Raw genomic sequence first — 19,755 nt, 5'->3', positions numbered from 1 at the left:
GCTTTAAAAGGGTGGTGTGTAGACCTTGAGACCAATAGACAATCAGAGCAGGGGGTGGAAGGAAATGTGGAAATATTGAATTGTTTTTAATCACTGTAAAGCACTCTATAAATAAAGTTTGATTGATTGATTGAATTCCAGGGCTGAAATATCAAAATGATTCTAGTGAAGGTGTATGAAGTTTAAAACACTGTATTACTGCATGACTTTAGTATTTTGAGCTTTGGAGATGTAGACAGACTCAAACGTGTGAATGAAACAAAGCACAACTCGAGGTTTGTTTTTGATCAGGTAACATTATAATGTGATTTAAAGCTCACAAGAGTCAGATTTTCATATATGTCAAGTACTTTTTAGAGTAATCAGTTAATCTTTAAATCGTTTAAACCTGGTGGATGAAAATGTTAAATAAATTTGACCTATGTGAAAGCTTATGTCACTTGAGTACAGACTGCATTACAAGTACAGACTACATTAGCTCTTGATCATTTCAATCATCAACTAGCTGTCACGCCCCTGCCTGTCCTGAGTCTTCTGTGTGTGGATGTGGGCGGAGTCTGCTGGGAGCACCTGCTTTCCATCTCCAATCAAGCCTGCAACAAAGGCCCAGCTCTCCTGCCAGACTCTGCCAGACTGTTTCGTCTACCTGATGTTCCCGCCTTTCAAGACTCCTGCATCCCGGCATCTGGCTCCTCATCTCTCCACCACCTGACCTCCCTGGTTAATAAACCTTGTTACTTTTGCATTTTTGTTGTAGTTTTGAGTCCTTTTTGGGTCCACTCCAGTGTTACCTAACAGAACAGTCTGGCCAAAACATGGACCCAACAGACTCAACCCTCCACTCCGAGATGGATCCAATTTCTCTGGCTCAAGCAGAACCTAACCCGTTGTTCCAAGCTGTCTCCAATCAAGGTCAATTATTGGGGATGCACGACAATCAACTCGGAGACATTGTTGGAAACCAGCAAGCTTTTGCTGCACAAATGAACCAAATTGGGACCATGTTGGCTAACCTCACCACTGCGTTCACCCAGTTTGCTGCTGCTGCTCCGCCACCATCCGATGCCCTCTCTGGTTCTTCTCCTCCACCTCCAGCTCCACCTTCCTTGGCTCAACGGGAACCTCATATTCCCACTCCTGAGCGATACGCTGGTGATCTTGGCTCCTGTGGTCGGTTTCTCCTCCAGTGCTCCCTGGTGTTCGATCAACAGCCCCTCACCTATGCGTCAGATAAGTCTCGCATTGCTTTTGTTATTAGTTTATTAACTGATAAAGCATCTCAGTGGGCAACAGCGGCTTGGGAGAGTAACTCTGATATTTTTCGATCCTTCTCTGCCTTTTCTAATGAAATGAAAAAACTGTTTGATCATCCTGTAAAAGGAAAAGAAGCTGCTAAGAGGTTGTTAGCACTCAACCAAGGATCCTCCTCAGTTGCTCAGTACGCAATTGATTTCCGAATCTTAGCTCATGAAAGTGGTTGGGATGACATTGCCCTACAGAGTGTTTTTTTTAAAAGGACTCTCAGACAATGTTAAAGACGAGCTAGCCGCCAGAGATGAGACCAGCAGTCTCGAGGAGCTAATCTCCCTGGCTATACGTCTTGATAACAGACTCCGAGAAAGACGCAGGGAGAGAGGCTCACGGCAACTTACCCTTCGTGCTCATTATGCTCCCTCACCTCCTGTTCAGTCACCTGTGCCAATTAATGTTCCTCCTATGCTTTCCAGCCACTCCAAGCCTTCTGACACAGTGGAGCCTATGCAACTGGGTCGGGCCCGATTAACTCCAGCCGAACGCCAACGTCGACAAAGGTCTGGTCTTTGCTTTTACTGTGGACAAGAAGGACATTACATCAGTGCTTGCCCCTTGCGGCCAAAAGACCAGGCTCACCTGTGAGTGGAGGGGTCCTAGTGAGCCATGTTTCCTCTCCAACGCCATTTTCTCCGGACCGGCTGCTTCTTCAGACTTCTTTGCTGTTGTTATGTGAGTCACTCTCATGCCATAGTTTTGTTGATTCTGGGGCCGACGATAATTTTATTGACTCAACCTTTGTTCTCCAAGCTAATATTCCTACTGAACCATTAGAGTTTCCTAGGGAGGTTAATGCACTGAATGGAAGCCACCTAGCCAAAATCACTCACCGCACCATGCCTGTAACCCTTGTAGTTTCTGGCAACCACAGAGAGGAGATACAATTATTGGTTATTCCATCCCCACAAGCTCCAGTGGTTTTGGGACTACCTTGGCTTAAGCTGCACAACCCACAAATAGATTGGTCAGCCAACAAGATTAACAGCTGGAGTGTTCACTGTCATTCCCATTGCCTCAAGGCAGCCATTACTTTGAGTAAAAGTTTAAACTCCACTCCACCTTGTCCTCCTGATTTGAACTCTGTTCCCACCATTTATCATGATTTGGCTCAAGTTTTCAGCAAAGAGAAAGCATTGTCTCTTCCACCTCACCGTCCCTATGATTGTGCCATAGACCTACTCCCTGGAGCTCCTTTGCCGTCTAGTCGTTTGTATAAACTTACCCGTCCTGAAAGAGAAACTATGGAGCAATATATTAAAGACTCTCTGGCAGCTGGGTTAATCCGGCCCTCCTCGTCCCCAGTAGGGGCTGGATTCTTCTTTGTGGATAAGAAGGATAAAACTTTACGACCTTGCATTGATCGTGGATTAAATGACATTACCATAAAAAATAAATATCCCCTACCACTCATTGACTCGGCATTTGAGCCCCTCCATCAAGCTAACATTTTTACCAAGCTAGACCTCCGCAATGCCTATCATTTGGTCCGCATCCGCCAAGGAGATGAGTGGAAGACTGCTTTTAATACTCCTATTGGTCACTTTGAGTATTTAGTCATGCCGTTCGGACTTACAAATGCCCCTGCTGTATTCCAAGCCCTGGTTAATGATGTGCTCCGTGACATGCTCAATAAATTTGTTTTCGTTTATCTGGATGACATTTTGATTTTCTCCAAAGATCTTAAGGAACATGTGGAGCATGTGAGACTGGTTCTGCAGAGACTCTTAGAAAACAAGTTATTTGTAAAAGCTGAAAAGTGTGAATTTCATGCAACCACTGTTAATTTTCTTGGTTTTGTTATTGAGCAGGGGCAACTCAAACCTGATCCAGCTAAGGTGAAAGCTGTTGCGAAGTGGCCCAGACCTGAGACACGCAAACAACTCCAGCGTTTTTTGGGATTTGCCAATTTCTACAGGAGATTCATCAAAGATTACAGTCGTAAAGCAGCTCCACTTACCTGTTTGACCTCCACCCTTGTCCCTTTCAAGTGGTCTAATGATGCTGAAATAGCCTTTTCCTCACTCAAACAACTTTTTATAACTGCTCCTGTTTTGTCCCACCCAGATCCATCCAAACAGTTCATAGTTGAAGTTGACGCCTCGGACTCTGGAGTGGGTGCTGTCTTGTCCCAGCGTTGCCCTAAGGATCAGAAGATTCACCCTTGTGCTTACTTCTCTCGGCGACTAACACCAGCTGAAGCCAACTATGACATTGGCAACAGAGAACTTCTGGCGGTCGTTTTGGCCCTGCAGGAATGGCGCCACTGGCTGGAAGGAGCTGAGCACCCCTTTATCGTGTGGACTGACCATAAAAACCTTTCTTACCTTCGTTCTGCTAAGAGGTTGAACTCCCGTTCAGGCTCGTTGGGCACTGTTCCTCGGAAGATTTTAACTTTGTTTTAACTTATCGTCCTGGATCCCGGAATGTTAAGCCTGATGCCTTATCCCGTCAGTCCACTTCTGAAGAGGCTGAAACCCCACCTGATCCTATCTTGCCTCCAGCATGTGTCATGGACAAGCCATCTACTTCAAGTTTCCTCCTTGGAGCTGTTAGTTGGGAGATAGAGAAGGTAGTCCGGGAGGCCCAACAGACCCAACCTGACCCTGGTACTGGTCCGCCCAATTGTTTGTTTGTACCTGACTCTGTGCGCTCCCAAGTCCTCCAGTGGGGGCATGCCTCCAAGTTGACGTGCCATCCTGGTTTTAATCGCACCTTAACTTTCCTCAGACAAAGATTCTGGTGGCCCTCCATGGCTCGTGACACCAGAGTTTTTGTTTCTGCTTGTCCTGTGTGCGCTCGCAGCAAATCCAGTCACCTGCCCCCTGCTGGTCTTCTCCATCCTCTGCCAATCCCCAGCCGGCCTTGGTCACATATTGCAGTAGACTTTGTTACGGGTCTTCCCACATCAGACGGTAATACCACTATACTTACCACTGTGGATCGTTTTTCTAAAGCCGTGCATTTTGTTCCTCTTCCCAAATTACCTTCATCCTCGGAAACGGCTAAACTCTTGGTTCAACATGTTTTTCGTCTTCACGGTATTCCCACAGACATTGTGTCTGACAGAGGCCCACAATTCTCCTCTCAAGTTTGGAAGGCTTTTTGTCTGTCTCTGGGGACTTCAGTCAGCCTTACTTCTGGTTATCATCCTCAATCCAATGGACAAACTGAGAGGGCTAACCAGGACCTGGAGTCTGCACTGCGCTGTGTCACAGCCCGTAACCCCACCACTTGGAGCTCATTTCTGCCTTGGGTCGAATACGCCCACAATTCCTTGGTGTCTTCTGCTACTGGTATGTCTCCTTTTATGGTGTCATTGGGTTTTCAACCTCCATTATTCCCTGTTCAGGAGACAGAAGTCGCAGTCCCTTCTGTCCAGGCCCATCTGAGACGCTGCCGTACTGTTTGGAAGGCAGCCAGAGCAGCACTCAAACGCACTAGTGTCCGCAACCAGGAGTGTGCCAATCGCCACCGTGTACCGTGTCCCACCTACCAACCAGGGCAAAAGGTTTGGCTTTCGTCTCGTGACTTGCCTCTTCAGGTTGAGTCTCGTAAATTGGCTCCCAAGTTTGTTGGACCTTTCACTATAGAAAGAATCATTAATCCTTCTGTTGTGCGTCTCAAATTACCAAAATCAATGAACATTCATCCCTCTTTTCACGTGTCCCTATTAAAACCTGTGGTTTCCAGTCCTCTCAGCCCTCCTGCCGTTCCCCCTCCTCCCACCCGGCTCATTGACAATCACCCTGCTTTCACTGTGCGCCGTATCCTTAATGTCCGGCGCCGTGGGAGGGGTCACCAGTATCTTGTGGACTGGGAAGGGTATGGTCCGGAGGAGCGATCTTGGGTTCCTCGGCATTACATCCTTGATGCCTCTTTGCTCCGGGATTTCTACAGGACCTTCCCTGATAAGCCTGGTAGGACGTCCGGAGACGTCCCCTAGGAGGGGGGGTACTGTCACGCCCCTGCCTGTCCTGAGTCTTCTGTGTGTGGATGTGGGCGGAGTCTGCTGGGAGCACCTGCTTTCCATCTCCAATCAAGCCTGCAATAAAGGCCCAGCTCTCCTGCCAGACTCTGCCAGACTGTTTCGTCTACCTGATGTTCCCGCCTTTCAAGACTCCTGCATCCCGGCATCTGGCTCCTCATCTCTCCACCACCTGACCTCCCTGGTTAATAAACCTTGTTACTTTTGCATTTTTGTTGTAGTTTTGAGTCCTTTTTGGGTCCACTCCAGTGTTACCTAACACTAGCTATGATTAACCCAATTAGTTTCAAATCTAAAGTGATCTAATATGGAGTTAAGGTGAATTCTGTAACTTTTCTGGTGGAGGGTCTGCCAAATGCTTTGTCTAGAATGTTTCACAGTATCATATTAAACCTTTCTATCTTCATGGAGACCAAACCCGACCAAGTCACAGGTCAGATCTGTGGAGAGGCAACCCTGCTCACAGTCAGAATGCCTATTTTTAATGTATTTTTGAGCAGTAAATCCACCTATAACTGCATAAACGTAAAGTAGATCTGTTTAATGTCATACTGTGGAACATTCAAAGCAGAGCAATAACAGACTGGTAAAAACAGGAAGGTGACGTATCCCCAGATGAAAAGTTACACAGTGCAGCTTTAAAATATGGTCAGTACTTACAAGTTTTGCTTTCTCCAGGTGTCAATCCATCAGACTCCAAAGCTATTGAGAAAAACAAAAAAATTAAGGAATTATATAAATTTAAAATGAAATCTAACTAACTAATAAAAATATGTGTCTAATTTTTAATACCTAAAGTAATTAAAAAGCTTAAAGCCAACACCCAACTGCAGCACATGTTGTTAGCATGTGGTCAAAGCAAAGAGGTGAGAGAGGACCCACCACCTTTTCTTATATACCCCTCCCTGATGCCCCAAACAGGTCAAGCAGGGCAAGAACCAGGAACAGGGAAAAGGAAATACAAAGGTGGATTACACATTCATCATCATTTGTAAAGTTATCAACAATTGCGTTTTAGGGTTTTTCCATATGTATATCATATGTCCTAGTGCCTGGGTGTGCCTGGGGTTAAGTAGTTCAGGCCATGCTACATAATGGGGCTTTTCTGTCACTGTGGTTGTTTCCTGTTATCTGATCTGGGGAGATACTGTCAGAGCTGCTCATAGTGTGGCCAGTTAAAAAGGGTAAGAGCTCAAAGTTTATTTTCTTTTTTTGCCCACTCGGATGCTACGGCTTTCCTGGTCTAGTAACCCTCAGTTCGAATATCCTTCCAAATAATTTTTCGAGGAAGTGTCCCTGCGTGATACGCCCCTTTTCCTGAGACAGCGCAACTCGGACCTCGGTGGCAGAAAAAGTACACTGAGCGACAGTGTTGTGCATGAACGAGTTCAAAAGAACGCGTTCATTGAACACGTTCATTTTTCAGTGAACTTTGAACTGAACGCAACACTTTTGTAAATCAAGAACTTGAACGTGAATTTGTTCAAATTATGTGTGATGAACGACGTACGTCACTGTTGGGGTTCAGTTAAACGTCGGAATTTGACGAGTGACGATCTGCTCGCACTTCACCTCGCGAAACCACAGCCGCGTGTCAACGCGAAGGCGACTCCACCGGCAGCTTTAACGGAACATACGGGCTCTTGTGTCTCTCAATGGGAAAGTCAATCAAACTTGACTGGGCGCGTTTAGCTGCTTGTATTTACCTTCTGTACAGGCTGACCACGGCAAACGCAAGGATTTCAAAAGTAAATTTCAAAGCACTAATTAACAGTGTATGTGGATCTGGGCTCTTTCACATGATACAGAACTGCCCAAGGAGCACAATGTGCTGATGGTAAATGCACAAATACAACAATAGATACATGCTCTCTGTGGATTTTGACGGGGACGCTCGCGTAGAGCGTCAAAAAATAGGATGGATCCTATTTTCTGAAATCTACACGCACAGGACGTGCTGCTCCGCGCGCGTATTATTTTACTTGGTACATATGTCAGTCAGTAACGCGCGTCACAATGCTTTTTTAACCTGGATTGAAATGGTGGGTTTTTCGTTTTTCTTCATACAAATTTGCTAAAATCACCGCGATATCAGCAGCGGTGAAACGCCGGAGGTGCGCCCGCGTAGACCGTGATCCTGAGCGAAAGGACCGATGCAGAACTCCGAGCTCCACCGAGATAAACTGGTTTAGTCTTGGTTTAGTCCTGGTTTAGTCCTGGTTCAGTTCTGGTTCAGTCCTGGTTTAGTCCTGGTTCAGTCCTGGTTCAGTCCTGGTTTAGACCTGGTTCAATTCTGGTTCAGTCCTGGTTTAGTCTTGGTTTATTCCTGGTTTAGACCTGGTTTCAGTTCTGGTTTAGACCTGGTTTAGTCCTGGTTTAGACCTGGTTCAGTTCTGGTTTAGTCCTGGTTCAGTTCTGGTTTAGTCCTGGTTCAGTTCTGGTATAGACCTGGTTTAGTCCTGGTTTAGACCTGGTTCAGTTCTGGTTCAGTCCTGGTTTAGACCTGGTTTAGTCCTGGTAGGACCTGGTTCAGTTCTGGTTCAGTCCTGGTTTAGACCTGGTTCAATTCTGGTTTAGTTCCTGGTTCAGTTCTGGTATAGACCTGGTTTAGTCCTGGTTTAGACCTGGTTCAGTTCTGGTTTAGTCCTGGTTTAGACCTGGTTTAGTCCTGGTTTGGACCTGGTTCAGTTCTGGTTCAGTCCTGGTTTAGACCTGGTTCAGTTCTGGTTTAGTCCTGGTTTAGACCTGGTTCAGTCCTGGTTTAGTCCATATACGGCGCAAAAGTTCAGCATCTTAACAGTTCTTTTGGTGAGAGTAAATTAAAAGTGCTGCAATAGTCGTGTAATGTTTTACATTTTAAATACAGTAATATTATAATGTAACAAATGACTTTGAAATGACAGTAACAAGTCATAAATAACACATTACAGTTTTAAAGTCACTTGTCCAACAGTGGATCTTGTAAAGTTGTTGTAAACTAGAAGTCAGTTTGAAAAATAAAAGCAGCCTTTCATTTACAGATCTCATCTAAATATAAAATGAACTGAACTTTGAACTAGTTCAAAATTAAAATTGTGAACTATGAACGTGAACTATTCACTTTGAACAAGTGTGAACTGAACTTTGAACTAGTTCATGAAAAGTGTGAACTTGCACAACACTGCTGAGCGAGGATTTTGAGTCAGAATCCGAGATAGCTGCGCCCACTGTGACATGTAAATATGAAGAGTTGTCATTGTGTTTGGACGGATGGTGGTTTAAATGACAATTTCAGTCACTTCGTTTTAATGTGATTCTACCTTACTGCATCCATATCACTGCCTATGGGTGTGGTAGTCGGTGTGGTAGTGAGGTCAGTATTGAACAAATACTTGATTTAAAGGGCGTTAACGTCCCTAAGGTTGTAAGTAAGTAAGTAAGTAAGTCTTTATTTATATAGCGCTTTCACAGACATTTTCTGTCCCCAAAGACGCTTTACACAGCATTATTCAGCATTATTCATTCAGCATTCATTCATACAGCATAGTGTTGCACCCCCGAAATGAACGACAAGACTCGCGTTCATTTTAGCTTTTTGGGCAATTTTAATTCTAGATTTCGGTTCATGTGTTAACAAGTATGTTTCGTTTTTCTGCCTCTTTTTCTAACAACGAAGAAGAAAATGCTTTTCCCATAAATCCTTTAGTCTCACATTCTTAAAGTAACAGTACAGTAAATACCCTGTTATTATATAGGTACAATGAAATCATAGAACAAAGAATATTATCAATGAAGTATGTATTTATATCAAATGAAAATTATTTTAGCTATTCAAATGAAACACGAATTTAGTCTTATGAATTTTATAACAGAAATATTGCATTTTAATTTTCAGGGCACTACACCCTCCCCCACTAAAATAATGGAATGTTGACTAAACATTTTACATTCAGAACATATAGGTGCTCAGTTACCATTAGCTTCTAACATTGAACATACTATTCAGGTAGGTATGTCTTCTTCCCAAAAAAACAAACAAAAAATAACCACACATCACGTGACCACAAATGCGTGAGTACAGGAGAAATAGTTATCAACTAGAATCCCTGTTTTGGTGTATCGACTTAAATTAAAGGTACACTGGTAGGCCTCCCAAGACCATTAAGTCACATGTGGCTAAATCTACCACTCCACACTTCACTTAATGTCTTAACATTATATCACGCTTAGAATGTAGTACTCTCATTTACAGACTACTCTTGTGTTATCTAGAACCACACACTTCTTCCTGTAAATGCATCAGTAACTCAAGTGTAGTATATAAAGTCTCCAGAAATAATTTCTGATAATTGACTTAATGACTAATTGGCTGTTTTTTTTTTTTGTTTTTTTTTAGCTTTATCTAACACAAACTTTAACTTTATCAAATTCAAAACATTTCTACTTCTTTAAAGGTTTAACACTAGGTTTGCCTAAAGTATCATATGTAAAGATACATCTTGGCTGACGTGTTCTTGTAGATCGTCTCTCTCGTTCAGCTTCATGTTCGTCCTCTGAGGAAGTGTCCGTGTCTTCGGGCACTACAGGTCCAGCTGTTTGTCCTTCAGAGTTTGTGTCCTGATTCTGACCTGTATCCGGTGCCTCCATGTCCTCTTCAAGTCTCTTTTCCACTTGACCACTGAGCTCAGTAGAATCATCTTCATCCAGTGATTGTCTCTGCTCTTCATTAAGGTTTTCAGCCTGTATTTCTACTGCAGGGTTGCTGACTTTTGATTTGAAGACTGGGGCATTTGGATTGAGATGAGCAGTTGAGGCATGACTGGGCAAATACAAAATATACTCTTCATCACTATTACTGTCAGAATCAGCATGAACATTGTTTCGACTTGTCGGTTTTGGTTTGTTTATTTGTCTCTTTTGACTACATGTCTCTTTTTGTCTTATAGTGTCTATTCCATCAATGAGATAAGGACAGGGTAATAAAAGATTTCTATGAAGGACACGTTCTCTTCCTTCGCCATCTATTGGTGTCACCACATACACTGGGCTGTCTTTACCTCTCTTTTCTTTGACTACATGTACTTTGTTCTCCCAGTAAGCACGTATTTTACCAGGCCCTCCTCTTTCAGAAAGGTTTTGGACAAGTACATTGTCTCCAGGCTCAAGTACAGAACTCCAGGTCTTTTGGTTATAACACATTTGTCCTCTTTTGCCTGCCTTTCTCATGTTTTCTTGAGCAATACTGTATGCTTGTTGCATTGACTTTTGCCATTTCTCAGCGTATCCTTCATGAGATTGTGACTGCTTTTTGTTCTCTTGGGAGCAACAGGTCAATTGGCAAAATTGGTTCTCTCCCAAATAACAGATAAAAAGGCGAAAATCCAGTAGATTCGTGAACTGTTGAGTTGTACGCATGTACCACCTTATTTAGATAATCTTTCCAGTTGGGCTTTTGCGTTTCCTCCAGTGTCCTGAGCATACCGAGTAAGGTTCTGTTAAAACGCTCAGCTGGATTTGACTGGGGATGATAAGGCGTAGTCCTTGAGTGCTGTATGCCACTGTACCTTTGTAACTTTTTGAACAGTTCATTCTCGAATTCCCTCCCCTGATCATGGTGAATTCTAGCAGGGAACCCCAAATCTCAAAATAAAGTCATCAAATAACTTGCGAGCTGCTGTTTTACCAGACTTGTTTGGAGTAAGCATAAGCCTGTGCAAACTTAGTAAAGTGATCTACTATTACTAAGATATACTCCACCCCACCTTTGCTTCTCTCTAGATGCAGATAATCAATGGAGATAAGCTCAAATGGTGCTGAGGTTGTAATATTTTGTATCGGTGTTCGAGTCTTTCTGTTTAGGTTTCTTTTGTTTAAGGCAGCGGCAGACTTTTGTGACATAATGTTCGATTTCTTCTCTCATTTTGGGCCAAAAGAATCTCTCTCTAGCTAAAGAGATCATTCTGTCTGCTCCTAAGTGACCCATTTGCTCATGTAGTTGCTCATAGATCAGTGATTTGAGTTTTGATGGCACTACAAGCTGGTTTCTGGTATTTGTCCTTCTCCGTAATATTCCATCTTTGTCAATGTACAGGTTAATCCATTCTCAGAATTCTTTTCACATCAGTTGATTCTTTGATTTTGTGTTTGTACTTAAGTTTCTCGTTTTTCTGTTTGAGTGTGACTACTCTTTGTATCACTTCGTCTTCTTGTTGACTTGTTTGAATGTCTTTGACTGGCATTGGCTCAACTGGTGTTTTACCTGTGTCCATTAACTGTGTCAGTGCGTCGACATTACACGTAATGGCTGTAATCCAGTCAGTGTCACCGTTTTTGTCTGCTTCCAGTCCTTGTCTGACTGCTGTTATGTCATCTGGTTTCCATTCCTCTGTACACTCTGACATGATTTTGTCCATTTGTGTAGGTTTACGTGACAGAAAATCAGCATCTCGTTTGACAGAACCCGGTCTGTACTTGAGAGTGAAACGAAATCTGCTAGTTCAGATACCCATCGATGCCCCTACTGCATTCAGTTGGCAGTTTTCATTACTAAGTCAGAGGGTTGTTATCACTGTATACAGTGAAATGTGGGGCATGAAATAAGTAATCTCTGAAATCGCTCGGTGACAGCCCACTCAGAGCTAAAATTCAAGCTTCCCTGAATGGAGTTTGTAATTCTTTTCAGTTGAGTAAGAGTACGCGACCCCATACCCTATGACTCTGAGTGTCCCTCCCTGCCTGATACAGGACAGCCCCTAACCTTCCTCTGATGCATTGTGTGTAGTACAAATGCTTTTTCAAGGTTGGTTATGCCATTACTGGGGGTCGGACAATGCATTGACAAGTTTTTCCAATGCCTGTTGGGTATAGTGACCACTCTACAGGCTGAGATGGTGACAACTGTGGGAACGACAACCTTCTTTATGACTGGCTTGTCTTTGTTTTGTTGGGCTAACAGTTCATAAAGAGGTTTAGCGATTCTTGAAAGTCTGCAATGAATGATCTGTAGTACCCTAAAAAACTTACTAATGACCTCACTTCTTTGACAGTTTTTGGTTTTGAGCTTTCAATGCTTGTACAGCTTCTACTTCCTTCGGATTCATGCGATAGCCATCTTCAGAAATGACACGGCCGACATAGCTACTTCCCTTTTAAGAACGCATTTCTTTGGTCTGATTTTATTCCCATCTTTGTCGTTTTAACACTTTTTGTACATTCTCAACATGTTGGTCAAAGTCTTTGCTAAAAACTAGCAATCGTCAAGATACGGTACACAACTCGTCTCTTCAAATCTCCAAGACAACCCTCCATATATCGCTGAAAGGCTGCCGGGGCATTTGCAAGCCGAAGGGGATCCCATCCATAAAGACCCCATGGCGTGATGAAGGCAGTGCAGGCTCGGCTTTCACTGATAAAGCCCTGATGATATGCTTACCTTGGTCTAACACAGTAAAACCATGAATTTCCACCGAGGTTCTCGAGGATCTCCTGTATTCGCGGAATAGGATGTCCGTCTTTTCATTTAAGTCTTAACTACACAGAGTCTGATTGTGGAGTCCTTTTTCTCACAATTACTATTGTGATGGAGTAAGATGATGTGGACCTGTATCCATCCTTTGCTGAGTAGACCTTGGATGTGCTTTTTCACCTCTGGTACAAGTGACGAGATAGCATGTATGTTTTTGTACTGGAACATTGTCTTAAGATGTATTTCATTGTAAATCTGGAATGCATCCTGTTCCCACTCGTCCTTTGAAAAAAACATTGCTTTCCTCTTCAACATTTGTCTCAACCTTTCTTGTGTTCCATTGAGGTGTGAAAGATCGACTGGTGGATCCCACAGTTCACTTGTTTCCTCTTTTTTTACGTTGATCTCTGTTTTATTTAAGCCCGTCTTCCCTAATTGTCCATTGTCACTTTGTGGCACATTTGTGATTTCACTAATGTCTTGAATCGTGTCCACATTGAATAATAATCCAAGTAGATTCTGTTTTGTAGTCTGATATCATTGTCTGTGTTGTTTTTACAACTGCTCCTTTCTTTCACTTGGTAGGTGTACAAGTTGTGCTGTATTTGTTAATCCCTCTGGCCATGGGCATTTTCATTTGGTTCTAGTATTGCATACTGCCTTGTAACACATTTTTTATTGATTTTGCCACAGATTACTTTGAACATTTGACGCTTTGAATGACAACATCATTTCTTCCTAGTCTGGCTGTCTGGCTTTCTGCTGTACTTTTATCTTTGCTGAGCACAGAGAATACTGCTTTTGCCTTGAAACCTACATCTAGCGCTGACTCAAGACTGTGTGGAACTTGTTTGAGTGAGATCTATCTGTTGAATATTATCTTTGCTATTTCCTCAATAACGTTGAACCAATGATTGGCTTAGTGAGTGGCCTGAGTGCTAACCAGAAATGGACTAACAGTTCGCTGTCTTTGTTTTCTGAGTGAACTGCACTCCTATCCAGCTCATTAAGGTATTTGAGTCCCATTCGCAGCAGACAGATCTTAATATACCTTCATCAAGAAGTTCTTTTACTGGTAGGATTTCAGCATTGGTTAAGTGACTCTGTTTCCAATCAAGATCAACAATAGACACTTGAGAACCTGTGTCCACAGAGCAGTGGCTGGACACCACAATGTACATGTACCAGACTTTTGCTACAAAGCCTTTGCTGTCTTTTCCTGTTTCTTTGACAAGGGCACATCTTTTTGTACATACATAATGTCCTTAAGATTTGTATTGTTCACTTCTATTTTCAAACACTACCAGATGTGTCTTCTTTCCTACAGCCAATAGCCCAATGGTCACTACTCCCACACTTATAGCAATGTGTGCACTTGCCTTCAGGATTTGCTGTTCACATTGGCGACACTTTCTGGGGCCCTTTTTGACAGCATTTAAGTTTTGCTTTGGTTGACCTTTTATATCAAGCTCAAGCTACTTTGTTGTCAGGTTTTGTATTGCGTCACAAATAACTTTTATTCTCATCAAGTTTTTTCTACAATGGGGTTTGGTTGACTATTTTGTTAGTCTTGTTTGAACCAACGTTCCACTTTTGTGTTCATCTTTCTTGCACTGAAGCCACTTTGATGTTTTTTTGTCTGGTGAAGGATGACAGCTTGCTCCTCTTTCCTGTTCAACACTGTAGGCGGGCTCATCTTCTCCAAAGCACCTCGTCCTCTACAGAAGCATCCTGCAATAACTTATATCTGCTCTGACAGCATCATCTTGTAAACCAGTCAGTATTGTCTGCAAGAACTGGGTTTCACAAGCTCCAGGGTTATATTCATCCTACCTTGGCTCTTTCTGATGCAAACAACACTTTTTGTCTGAGATCCATGGCACGTATGAGAAACTGTACTGGGTTTTCTTTGGGCTCTTGTACTGCCTGGTTAATGCATGATAGAGTTCAGTTGCATCTTTTTCTATGAAATGTGCCTAAGCACTTGCCTTAAGGAANTTAACAGCTCCTTTTATCCTTTAGGTCAGCAGAGATTGGCAATTCCAGCGCTGAAATTATCCAAATGATTCCAGTGAAGGTGTATGGAGTTTGAAAGCACAGTGGAGCACTTTCTGTATTACCACATGACATCACAAGGTGGAACACAGTGTTTTCTGTTTGAGAGAAGAACTGTGTTAAACATGTGTGAATGAAACAAAACACAACTTCAGATCTGTTTTGATGAGGAAACAACATTATAACATAGCTCAGAAAATAAAAAAATATGGGCTCTTTAAAGGTGCACTGTGTAACTTTTCTGGTGCAAGGTCCGTCATCTGCTTCTCTTCAATGAGATATTGCCTAGAACAGGGATGTCAAACTAATTTTGGTCCGGGGGCCGTATCCAACCGACTTTGATCCCAAAGGGGCCGGATCAGAAAACTCATGTCATATAAACCCCAAAAATAACAATAAGTTCAAATATTTGTGCAGAGAAACACAAATCTATTACAGAAATCTTTTTTAACTGATGAACTCTTTCTTTTACAAAATATTATAATATTATGAACAACCTGAAACTTTAAGAAAAATACAATTTCAACACAATGTTTTAACATGAACTTGTTTGGAAAATCCTGCACTCGGCTCCACTTTTCTCATGTTGAACATTTTGCTGATGAGGGTGTCACGGTCAACAGTCAAAACGATTGTCCTTTAAGAGCGTCTTCATTTGTGCTGCTCTGGTGGGAGGGGCCACGTACAGATGCTGGAGACGCTGCTATGATAAACACCACAGAAAATTAACAGTATTTTAATAAAAAATATAATTTAAATATTTTAGTAGAAAATCAGCCGAGGGCCAGATTAAAGGTCTTGGAGGGCCGGATCTGGCCCCTGGGCCGCATGTTTGACACCTGTGGCCTGGAATGTTCCACAGTTTGGCATTACGATTATTTATCTCTACAGAGACAACAGGGCCAAGTTACATGTCAGATCTGTGGAGATGATGATTGATGATGATGATGAATAGCGACACAAAATTAGGGGTGTGCAAAAATACTGAAATATCAATATATCGTATAATTTAATTTAATGATACACTATCGATATCTTGGGCTGCTGTATCGATATATCGCCAAGAGCATATTTAGGTATTAATTAATTTGTGTAAGAGCTAAAATTGTGTAAAATTTCGAGTAAAATTGGTGTTTCTGATATTAACTATGCACAAACTTAGCAGACTTTGTAGACTTTTAGTATCACTGCCATGATTTAGGCTTTGTTTTTCACTGAATCGAATAGAATCGATTTAAAATATATCGTATCGAATTCTATCAGATTGAAAGTGCACTGTATCAAAAACCGTACACAAGGTATGTATTGTATGGGCAACTTCTTAATGATCCTCAACCTTATACACAACACTTGTAAAGCTCTTTTCAAGATACTCAAGGACACTTAACATGAAGAGACAAATGAAGGCAAACAAAGAAATAAGATAGAAGAGATGATGTAAATGCGAGATGTAATGTCATACCGGGACATTCTAGAAAAAAAATGGAGACAAGCAGGTTATCACAATCACAACACCTGCTGAAAAAAATTTTAATATTATAGAAAATGAATATGAGATTTACTTATTGTTAGCCTTCTCAGCTTTTTAGTCGATCCTCTATAAACTCATCTTTCCCCAGGCTCTACCATATTACTTGTACAAAGGGTTTATTATCTTCGTAATTGTGGTCCCCTGGGCATTATACACAATACTGGGCACCCAAACCTGCTGACAGTCCCTTCATTGTTGACCCCCATACCGCTGTGGTGTAATTGCCCCAATCATGGTCCATAATAACATTGTTTTGGAGCTTCTATTGTCCAAATATTGATCTCTTTCACATGAGAAAGTATCTATAACCATTTTGTCGGAGTACAATACAGAGCCACAGCCTGTTTGGAGCAAATCAGGTTTTCTGGGATCATGGTTAAATCAATATGAAGGGAAAAGGTTTAGTGAACTGTGGAGAAGGAGTAATTAAGGAGGCACTATGTCATTTTTTTTTCTGGTGGGGAGTCTGTCACCTGCTTGTATTCATTGGAGATGTGATTATTTTGCTATAATGTTCCTCAATATGGCCTTAAACTGATGTATCTTGCATGTAAACAATTATAGATGTCTTAGAAGGAAAAACATGACCTTGTGGCATCACCTGGCTGTCATGGAGATAGGTATAATGCTATGGTGGAACATTCCAGGCAAATCATTAAAGCAGGTGAGCGGATGGTAGCCAGGCTGGCGCCACCTAGTGCCTCCACTCAATTTCATTTTTCTCCAGCAACTAGGTGAGAAATCAAAATACAATAGATGGTCCGCAAAAACCACAGAAGTGCGAGTTCGGGCACCAGCCAATCAGTGAAGAGCCATACATTCAGTGTTGTCAACGATTCCTGAGATCGAGGATTTAGAGCCGGAATAAAGAGAATGTTTGGTGAATTTCATCAAGGGGAAAGATGTTATTGCCCTTCTTCCTACGGGATTTGGGAAAAGCTTAATATACCAGGTAGCCCCGTTAGCGGCGCATTACATACGTCAGGACCAAATAGCAGCGATTGGTTAAATGACAAAAAGTACCCGCCTACTGTCGAGCGAACGAAATCTAAGGCTGCGAGGTCAGACGGTTTGTACGAAGTGAAACGAAGTAAAACCGGCTGATGAATCAGGCTAAGCGAACAGACCTTCAATCAGAAAAGTTACATGTTGCATCTTTAAAGACTTTCATCAAACATTATCTTCTTATCAGTGATTGTTGGGAGTGTATAGCCCCACAAAGCTGTAATTTCTTTCGTTTAAATTGAAATATTACTTATTCGGAAACATTCTTGTCTATATGTGACACATAATGGAGGATGATTCTTCCTCAAATGAGCCCAGAGCAGAAGGAAGCATGGATGAATGAAAATGATTATGATTATGATTCTGCATTAGCGCGGCCTGCAGTATTCTGCTCTCTAAGTATGTGGTCTGGCAGTCTGGAGGCAGATTGCGTCATGGGTGCAAATATTAAAGATTTTTTTTTTTTTTAATAGACAATAGTGTTTCCCATTAACAGAGGAGACCACAGTGCCCTCCATAGTCTAAACAACCTCAACAATACTAAAATATATGTTTTGCTTATTGCAGTATCTTTAATGAATCCTTTTTTTAACTGATGGTCTGTAACTTTTTGGAGGTAAAAATTCAATTGCATGATTCTATGGAAATGAAAAGTTAAAACCAAACTTCAGAATATTCTCCATGGAGACAGATACATTTAATACCGAAGGAACAAGCAGAAGGAAGCCCTGCCCACCAGACGAAGGTTTGTGGAGATGCAAGTCTGCTCACATTGTTCTGTGGAATAAAAACACCCATAATAAAAAATATGCTTTTATTTTAGTGTATTTTTGACTAAAAGGTTACATACTTTGGCTTAATTAGTATAGGCCCAGGGTCTCCAACCTTTTTGCTCTGGTGAACTACTTTTACAAAACAAAAATGTAAGAGAGCTACTCATTTTAGTGGCCGCAAAAAACTGAGACGATTATAAGAAAGTGGGCAAGCCTGTGGGTACAGTTAGATGCCTATAAAACAGGGCTCTTGAACCTTTTTCGTTGGATGAGCTATACCTTTACAATTCAAAAATTCCATAGACCTACTCATTTAAGCAATTGCAAGAAATCAAGTTTACATAAGAGCCATAGCAAAACCTAGATGGAGTACAGTTAAATAAAACAACATAAACCGTTATTTATTCGAGTGCACAAAGTTAGGCATCAAAATGATAGATTTATAATAATAATAGGCATTTAATTCATCAAGTTTTAGTTATTCAGAACAATATATGTAATTCAGAAATCCTTTGGAGAGCTACTTGGAAGAGGGTGGAGAGCTACAGGCTGGAGACCCCTGGTATAGACAGTAGTCATGGCATATTTACCCCACACCCCCCTTCAAAATGTGATCAAGGTTTACCTGTGCCACCAATATGCACTACTTTGTACTTTCTACTCACTAAACACTGAACAGAACACAACTCTTGGGATGACAACAAGGCAACAAAGACACAAGATCTAACTGGGCATAGGTTAGAGTCTCATTCATGAGGGGTGTAACAATATCCAAGTCTTACCATACCATATCTTCACGGTATGAACCTCATGGTACGATATTTATTGCGATATCATGGGAAAGCTCACGTTTAGGGATGTAACAATATCCATATCTCTCGGTACGTTATTTCCACAATATACATCTCAAGGTATGATATTTATTGTGATATTTTGTGGAGTCTAAACAGCTAAAACTGTTAATATATTACTTTTTCTTCTTAAAATGCCTTGACAAGACTTAATTCAAAGAACTAAGACTTAAAAGTGCTTAGAAATGTTATTTCTTCATGTAGTAGTCAGAACTAAAACGGAGCAAAGGACTATGGTCTATGTAGTTCCCTCTGTATTTTTTAGCTATTGCTGCACCAACTCTTAATTTAAGCAAAAAGACTTGTAATTTGATTGTTCACGATATTATTATGAGCACTTTGACGATAGGATATCACGATATTTCGGGTTATTGTTACATCCCAATAATTCATACAAATTTGCATCAACCTTAAATGTTTTATTCTAAGTTCTAAGTTCTTTAGTTGAAGATTTTCCAACACGTGCATTTATTTTTAACACATACAGCACAGTTCTTGAATAGTGGCAGACACAATAATACTCACCCCGTGCACTTGATGCTTCTCTCCTGCCTCGTGCATCAAAACATTTCCTTGCGTCATGACTACGCTGTCGGTGACGCTCTACTCCACTACACCCCGCCTCTCTCACCTTTCGGCTGTGCACTCGTCTCCAACTCACCGTCCAGACCTCGTGGATGTGTCGCGAAGACAAAAACAAACCCTGGAAAACAACTTTATCACCAAACAGCGCGCGTTTCAGGCTTAACCAACTTGTTATTGAACATTTACGCACGTCCAGAGCCACCAAAGCGAGCGAT

Source organism: Boleophthalmus pectinirostris, unplaced genomic scaffold (assembly GCF_026225935.1).
Source record: "Boleophthalmus pectinirostris isolate CB_2022bp ecotype Guang Dong unplaced genomic scaffold, ASM2622593v1 HiC_scaffold_18, whole genome shotgun sequence".
Classification (NCBI taxonomy): domain Eukaryota; kingdom Metazoa; phylum Chordata; class Actinopteri; order Gobiiformes; family Gobiidae; genus Boleophthalmus; species Boleophthalmus pectinirostris.
Note: the sequence above shows the minus strand (reverse complement) of the source record.